This window comes from Myotis brandtii, unplaced genomic scaffold, assembly GCF_000412655.1.
Source record: "Myotis brandtii unplaced genomic scaffold, ASM41265v1 scaffold1774, whole genome shotgun sequence".
Taxonomy (NCBI): domain Eukaryota; kingdom Metazoa; phylum Chordata; class Mammalia; order Chiroptera; family Vespertilionidae; genus Myotis; species Myotis brandtii.
In genome coordinates, this window is record NW_005356575.1 from 97,311 (window position 1) to 104,663 (window position 7,353).

General features: G+C 50.2%; 1 long non-coding RNA gene across 2 annotated transcripts in view; it reads left to right on the forward strand.

The window, feature by feature from the left end:
- LOC106725617 overlaps positions 1-7,353 on the forward strand; it is a 12,421-nt gene continuing 5,068 nt past the window's right edge. The window contains exon 1 of one of the 2 annotated variants that reach the window (XR_001361546.1): positions 1-61. This is a non-coding gene — a long non-coding RNA (uncharacterized LOC106725617). Of the gene's footprint in view, positions 62-722; positions 961-7,353 lie in introns of those variants that run through there. The other variant, XR_001361545.1, reaches the window with a different exon arrangement.

Below are 7,353 nucleotides of genomic sequence, written 5' to 3' on the forward strand. Positions count from 1 at the left end.
CAAACGAGGAAACTGAGGCTGGGAGAGGAACTGGCTGGGGCCTTGCAGCCTGGGTTGCCAGGTACGATCGTTCAGCTTCAGCTTGGACACTTCCCTTAATGGGGAGCTCACCACTTCCTATCAGAAAACTGGGCACCCACTATTTCTTTTTCTTTGAAAAAATTTTTTTAAAAATATGTTTTATTGATTTTTTTTCTTTTAGAGAGACAGAAAGGGGGAGGGAGAGAGATAGAAACATCAATGATGGGAGAGAATCATTGATTGGCCGCCTCCTGCACGCCCCCCAGTGGGGATCGAGCCCACAACCCGGGCATGTGCCCTTGACCCGAATCGAATCGAACCTGGGACCCTTCAGTCCGCAGGCCGACGCTCTATCCACTGAGCCAAACCAGCTAAGGCTCTTTTTAAAATTTTTGTTTGATTTTAGAGAGAGAGAAAAGTGGGGGGTGGGGGGAGAAACACTGATTTGTTCTTCCACTTATTTGTGCATTCATTGGTTGCTTCTTGTATGTGCCCACAACCTTGATGTATTGGAATGATGCTCTAACCAGCTGAACTCCCTGGCCAGGGCTATTTCTTTTTTAAATATGTTTTTATTGATATTTTTGTTTAGAGAGAGAGGAAAGGAAAGGGAGAGAGAGAAACATCAGTGTGAGAGAGAAGCATTGATTGGTTGCCTCCCATAGGCATCCTGACTGGGGATCAAACCCACAACAGTCCGACTGGGAATCGAACTAAACCAGCGACCTTTTGGTTCACGGTGGATGCCCATCCAAAGGAGCCACATCAGCCAGGGCTAGGCATGGCTTCCTTTTATTGGTGGTATTTATCTCCTCGTTCAACAAACCTTTGTCAAGGGTCGATTGTGTGCCAGGCACTGTGCTGGGTGCTGGGGACACAGCCGGGAACCAGACTCAGAGGTCTGCCCTGTGGGGCTGAAGTTCTGATGGGGGAGACACAGTAAGTGCATGAGATGACTTCACCTTGTGATAGCGCTGAGGGTAAAGTGAAAGTAGATGACATGTTAAAGCAGCGGTTCTCAACCTGTGGGTCGCGACCCCTTTGGGGGTCGAACGACCCTTTCACAGGGGTCACCTAAGACCATCCGAAAACACAGATATAATTACCTATTGTTTTTGTGATTAATCACTATGCTTTAATTATGTTCAATTTGTAACAATGAAATTGGGGGTCACCACAACATGAGGAACTGCATTAAAGGGTCTCGGCATTAGGAAGGTTGAGAGCCACTGTGTTAAAGGGTATTTTGGTAAGAGTGGTCGGGGAGGGTCTTTTTCTGAGGAGGTGACACTTAACTGTAAACTGGATGATAAGATCAGGCTCTAAAAAGACTTGGTTTAGCCCAGTCAGTGTGGCTCAGTGGGTGAGCGTCGACCTATGAACAGGTTACCCTTCGATTCCAGTCAGGGCACATGCCCAGGTTGTAGGCTCCGTCCCCAGTGTGGGGCATGGATGATTCTCTCTCTCTTCCTCTCTGAAATCAATAATTAAAAATAAAAAACATTTAAAAGGTTTGGTTTAAGTCAATCCCTTCATCCCATTTCACAGATCTGGAGGCAGAAGCCCCGAGAGGACCCGGTTGGGTCCGAGCTTGCAGAATGCAGGTTGCGTGAGCATCCACTCTGTGATTGTCCAGCTTGGGGTTGGTCCCATCCTGTTCCCAGGGTCCTTCTTGTCCAGCATATAGATACTGTCCATCAGCAGTAGTGGTAATATTGGTGACTATTTTTAAAATAACAGCTACCATGTATCTAGCACCTACCCTGTGCGGAGCTGTCCGCTAACCTGCCTTGTCCTGAATCCTCGCCAATGAGCGTCCACTCTGTGATTGTCCAACTTGGGGTTGGTCCCATCCTGTTCCCAGGGTCCTTCTGGTCCAGCATATAGATACTGTCCATCAGCAGTAGTGGTAATATTGGTGACTATTTTTAAAATAACAGCTACCATGTATCTAGCACCTACCCTGTGCGGAGCTGTCCGCTAACCTGCCTTGTCCTGAATCCTCGCCATAAACCTAGGAGCTGAGGTGCTGGTCCCGTGCCCCACTGCCTCCCTGTTTATTTCGGGGGCGGGAAATCTGTTTGGCCACCTCCCTTCCCTCTAGGCACGCAGGAGGGAGGGGACATGACCTGGGCCCAGCCCATCAGAGCGTTCTCTGCCCTCTGCTGACGGTGATTGGCTCAGGGGCAGACGTTTGACTCATTTGGGTCGCCAGTGATGGAACCGTGGGCATGACCTTTGCTCCCTCAGGAGTCATTAAAGGGATAAAGTGTGAGTGCAGAGCTGCTGGCGTCCTCTGTCATCTTTGCTCTCTCAAGGAAAATCTTCCTGAGGGGGGAAAAATCAGGGAAATACGGAACCCAGAGACTGAGCAGGGACTTCTTATCATCTCTGAGCTCCTGGATCAAGCTGTGGCTGATGTCGGCCGGTTACTCCTTGGCCTTTTTTTTTTTAGGTGCTTCCCCCACCCCATATGCTTTTTATTGATTTCAGAGAAAGAAAGGGAGAGGGAGAGAGAGAGAAACATTGATCAGCTGCCTCCTGCACGCCCCTTCCTGGGGATCAAAATTACAACCCGGACATGTGCCCTGATCAGGAATGAAACCAGTGACCTGAGAATCAAACCGGTGACCCTTGGTGCATGGAACAGCGCTCAACCAACTGAGCCACGCCGGCTGGGCCCCCTGATCTTTTTCTAACGTGAGCCAATATATTTCCCTAAACAAGTTTGCACTGAAAGCTGAGAAACTGACACTTTCCATGCCCTAGACCTTGAGAATGGGTCACTCGAAGACCCCAGTCATCACATGCGGCCCCATGAAGTCATGGACTATGCGTGTGCATCTAGGCTTCCCCGCAGGGCAGCCACTGGGTCTGCTCAGCTCTGTGTCCCCAGGCACAGGCTGGACTAAGGACCCGGGTACCCAGACTGCTCTGGGGCAGGCCGCTTCCGCAGTCATCGCTGGCTGGTGGTGAGCTCACCCTACTGCACCCGCCACTTTCCTCCCTTGTCAGTATTTCAGCACTGTCTGAGCTCTGCAGGCCTCCCAGTCTCAGCTCTGCCATCTCTTCTGCACGCTAGACCTAAGTGTCAAGCAGATCTTGGATGCCTCCCCCTGGATGTCCCACAGGATTTCACCCTGACTTCGACAGCTTCCTTTCTATGCCTCTTCCTCCCAGCTCTCCAGTTCAGCTGTAGTCCCACACTGATGTGTCTCCTGGACCCGAGGCCTGGCCTCCTCTTGGTTGTCTTCCTCCACTTACCTCCCAGAGCTCATCACTCCTTTCCGGTCTATCTTTTAAAGATGTCGTAGGTTCTCCCTCCTCCCCTCCTGACTTGATCCCCCATCCCCACTTCACTGTGTCCTACACCTCCCTGGTCTCCGTCCCCAGTCCCACCACCTCGCTAGAAGAATCTTGCTAAACCATAAGCCTGCTTAGAGCCTCCTATGGCTCCCCAGTGCTCCAATCCCTGACCTACAAGCCCTCTCTCTGAAATACCTTTCTCTTTTTTTTTTAATATATATTTTATTGATTTTTTACAGAGAGGAAGGGAGAGGGATAGAGAGTTAGAAACATCGATGAGAGAGAAACATCAATCAGCTGCCTATTTTTGATATTTATTTTATATATTTAAATGCCATTTAACAAAGAAAAATCAACCAAAAAAATGAGTTCGCGTGTCACCTCTGACACACGTGTCATAGGTTCGCCATCACTGTCCTACACCTCCCTGGTCTCCGGCCCCAGTACCACCACCTCTCTAGAAGAATCTTGCTAAACCGTAAGCCTGCTTAGAGCCTGCTATGGCTCCCCAGTGCTCCAATCCCTGGCCTACAAGCCCTCTCTCTGAAATACCTTTCTCGTACTTTTCTACCAAGTAAATATTTCGCAGTCCTTCAAGGTCCAACTCAACATCCCCTCCGCTGAGAAACCTTGCATGACTCCCTCCACCTAAGCTGAGTCCCCTCCTCCCGAGAAACCGGGTTGGTGTAACGTGTTCTCTGCTGGGCTGTGTGTGCCGGTTCCTCTGCGTGCTCGGTCTCATGGAGCTCCCCCAGAACCCTCAGGACAGGAACAAACACCCCAGCTTCTATATGAAGAAACTGAGGCAAGCGACTCAGTGAAGGAGTCAGGCTAAGGAGGGGACAGAGTCAGGACTTGAAGCCCTGACCTCACGCCGCCTAGCTCATCTGGTTATGTTGAGTGTTTATCTCAGTTTGCTAAGTTATTTTATAACATTCTCAATAGAGGCACACATGTATGTAATTTATGAATAAAGGATATATTCCAGCCCTAGCCTGTTTGGCTCAGTGGATAGAGCATCAGCCGGAGGATTGAAGGGTCCTGGGTTCGATTCTGGTCAAGGGTATGTACCTTGGTTACAGGCTCCATCTCCAGCCCTGTTTGGAATGCATGCAAGAGGCAGCCATCAATGTGCCTCTCTCACATCGATGTTTCTCTCTGTGTCTCTCCCCCTCCCTTCCTCTCTCCCTAAAAATCAATAAAAAGATTTTTTAAAAATAAACATGTCCTCAGGATCAGCAATTATGAGATAGTTTACATTCTTTTTATCTCACCAGCGAACCTGGGACCCTTGAGTCCGCAGGCTGATGCTCTATCCACTGAGCCAAACCGGTTAGGGCTGAAATACCTTTCTCATACTTTTCTACCAACTAAATATTTCTCAGTCCTTCAAGGTCCAACTCAACCATCCCCTCCGCTGAGAAACCTTGCGTGATTCCCTCCACCTAAGCTGAGCCCCCTCCTCCCGAGAAACCAGGTTGGTGTAACGCGTTCTCTGCTGGGCTGTGTGTGCCGGTTCCTTTGTGTGCTCGGTCTCATGGTGCTCCCCCAGAACCCTCAGGACAGGAACAAACACCCCAGCTTCTGTATGAAGAAACTGAGGCAAGCGACTCAGTGAAGGAGTCAGGCTAAGGAGGGGACAGAGTCAGGACTTGAAGCCCTGACCTCACGCCGCCTAGCTCATCTGGTTATGTTGAGTGTTTATCTCAGTTTGCTAAGTTATTTTATAACATTCTCAATAGAGGCACACATGTATGTAATTTATGAATAAAGGATATATTCCAGCCCTAGCCTGTTTGGCTCAGTGGATAGAGAGAGCATCAGCCGGAGGACTGAAGGGTCCTGGGTTCGATTCCGGTCAAGGCTTGGTTACAGGTTCCATCCCCAGCCCTGTTTGGAATGCATGCAAGAGGCAGCCATCAATGTGTCTCTCTCACATCGATGTTTCTCTCTGTGTCTCTCCCCCTCCCTTCCTCTCTCCCTAAAAATCAATAAAAAGATTTTTTAAAAATAAACATGTCCTCAGGATCAGCAATTATGAGATAGTTTACATTCTTTTTATCTCACCAGGTCCTGGAAACCTGGTGTGGATTTTACACTCACGGCAAATCTCACTTTGGGCCAGCCATGTTTGAAGTGCTTGGGTGGCACAGTCATGGCTGGCCTGCCCTCAGACCTGGGAGTGTGTGTTCCTCAAAGTCCAGCTTTAACAAGTGACAGTGTGCCTCCTGGAGACAGCACGGCTTGAGGCCAAGACCCTAGACTCCAGACTGCAGGCTGCAAATATAGCTGTGGAACTTCCAAGCTGCAACCCCAACCTCTAGGTACCTTAGTGTATCTATAATAATAAAAGCATAATATGCTAATTAGATCAGACAGCCGAACAACCTTCTGGACATCCTTCTGGAAGCCACCATGGTGGGGATGAGGCAGAGGCAGTTCGGGGCAATCAGGCAGGCAGGCAAGAAGTTAGGGGCAATCAGGAAGGCAGACAGAGGCGATTAGGGGCGATCAGGCACAGGTCCTGGAAACCTGGTGTGGATTTTACACTCACGGCAAATCTCACTTTGGGCCAGCCATGTTTGAAGTGCTTGGGTGGCACAGCCATGGGTGCTGGCCTGCCCTCAGACCTGGGAGTGTGTGTTCCTCAAAGTCCAGATCCAACAAGTGACAGTGTGCCTCCTGGAGACAGCACGGCTTGAGGCCAAGACCCTAGACTCCAGACTGCAGGCTGCAAATATAGCTGTGGAACTTCCAAGCTGCAACCCCAACCTCTAGGTACCTTAGTGTATCTATAATAATAAAAGCATAATATGCTAATTAGATCAGACAGCCGAATGACCTTCTGGACATCCTTCTGGAAGCCACCATGGTGGGGATGAGGCAGAGGCAGTTCGGGGCAATCAGGCAGGCAGGCAAGAAGTTAGGGGCAATCAGGAAGGCAGACAGAGGCGATTAGGGGCGATCAGGCAGGCAGGTGAGCAGTAAGGGGCGATCAGGCAGACAGGTGAGTGATTAGGAGCCAGCAGTCCCGAATTGCGAGAGGGATGTCCGACTGCCAGTTTAAACCAGCAGTTGGACATCCCCCGAGGGGTCCCTGATTGTGAGAGGGTGCAGGCTGGGCTGAGGAACACCCCCCCGCCATGCACGAATTTCGTGCACTGGGCCTCTAGTATCTCTATAAAAGAAGGAGTCGCCAACAAGACCTCAGAAGGTATTTGGGGGGTATTTTTTATTTATTGATTGATTTTGATAATAATAAAAGCATAATATGCTAATTAGATCAGACAGCCGAACAACCTTCTGGACATCCTTCTGGAAGCCACCGTGGTGGGGCTGAGGCAGAGGCGGTTCGGGGCGATCAGGCAGGCAGGCAAGAAGTTAGGGGCAATCAGGAAGACAGACAGAGGCGGTTAGGGGCGATCAGGCAGGCAGGTGAACAGTAAGGGGCGATCAGGCAGACAGGTGAGTGATTAGGAGCCAGCAATCCCGAATTGCGAGAGGGATGTCCGACTGCCAGTTTAAACCAGCAGTTGGACATCCCCTGAGGGGTCCCTGATTGTGAGAGGGTGCAGGCTGGGCTGAGGGACCCCACCCCCCTGCACGAATTTCGTGCACTGGGCCTCTAGTTCCTCTATAAAAGAAGGAGTCACCAACAAGACCTCAGAAAGTATTTGGGGGGTATTTTTTATTTATTGATTGATTTTGAGAGAGAGAGAGAGAGAGAGATCGAGAGAATAAAAGCATAATATGCTAATTAGATCAGACAGCCGAATGACCTTCTGGACATCCTTCTGGAAGCCACCATGGTGGGGATGAGGCAGAGGCAGTTCGGGGCAATCAGGCAGGCAGGCAAGAAGTTAGGGGCAATCAGGAAGGCAGACAGAGGCGATTAGGGGCGATCAGGCAGGCAGGTGAGCAGTAAGGGGCGATCAGGCAGACAGGTGAGTGATTAGGAGCCAGCAGTCCCGAATTGCGAGAGGGATGTCCGACTGCCAGTTTAAACCAGCAGTTGGACATCCCCCG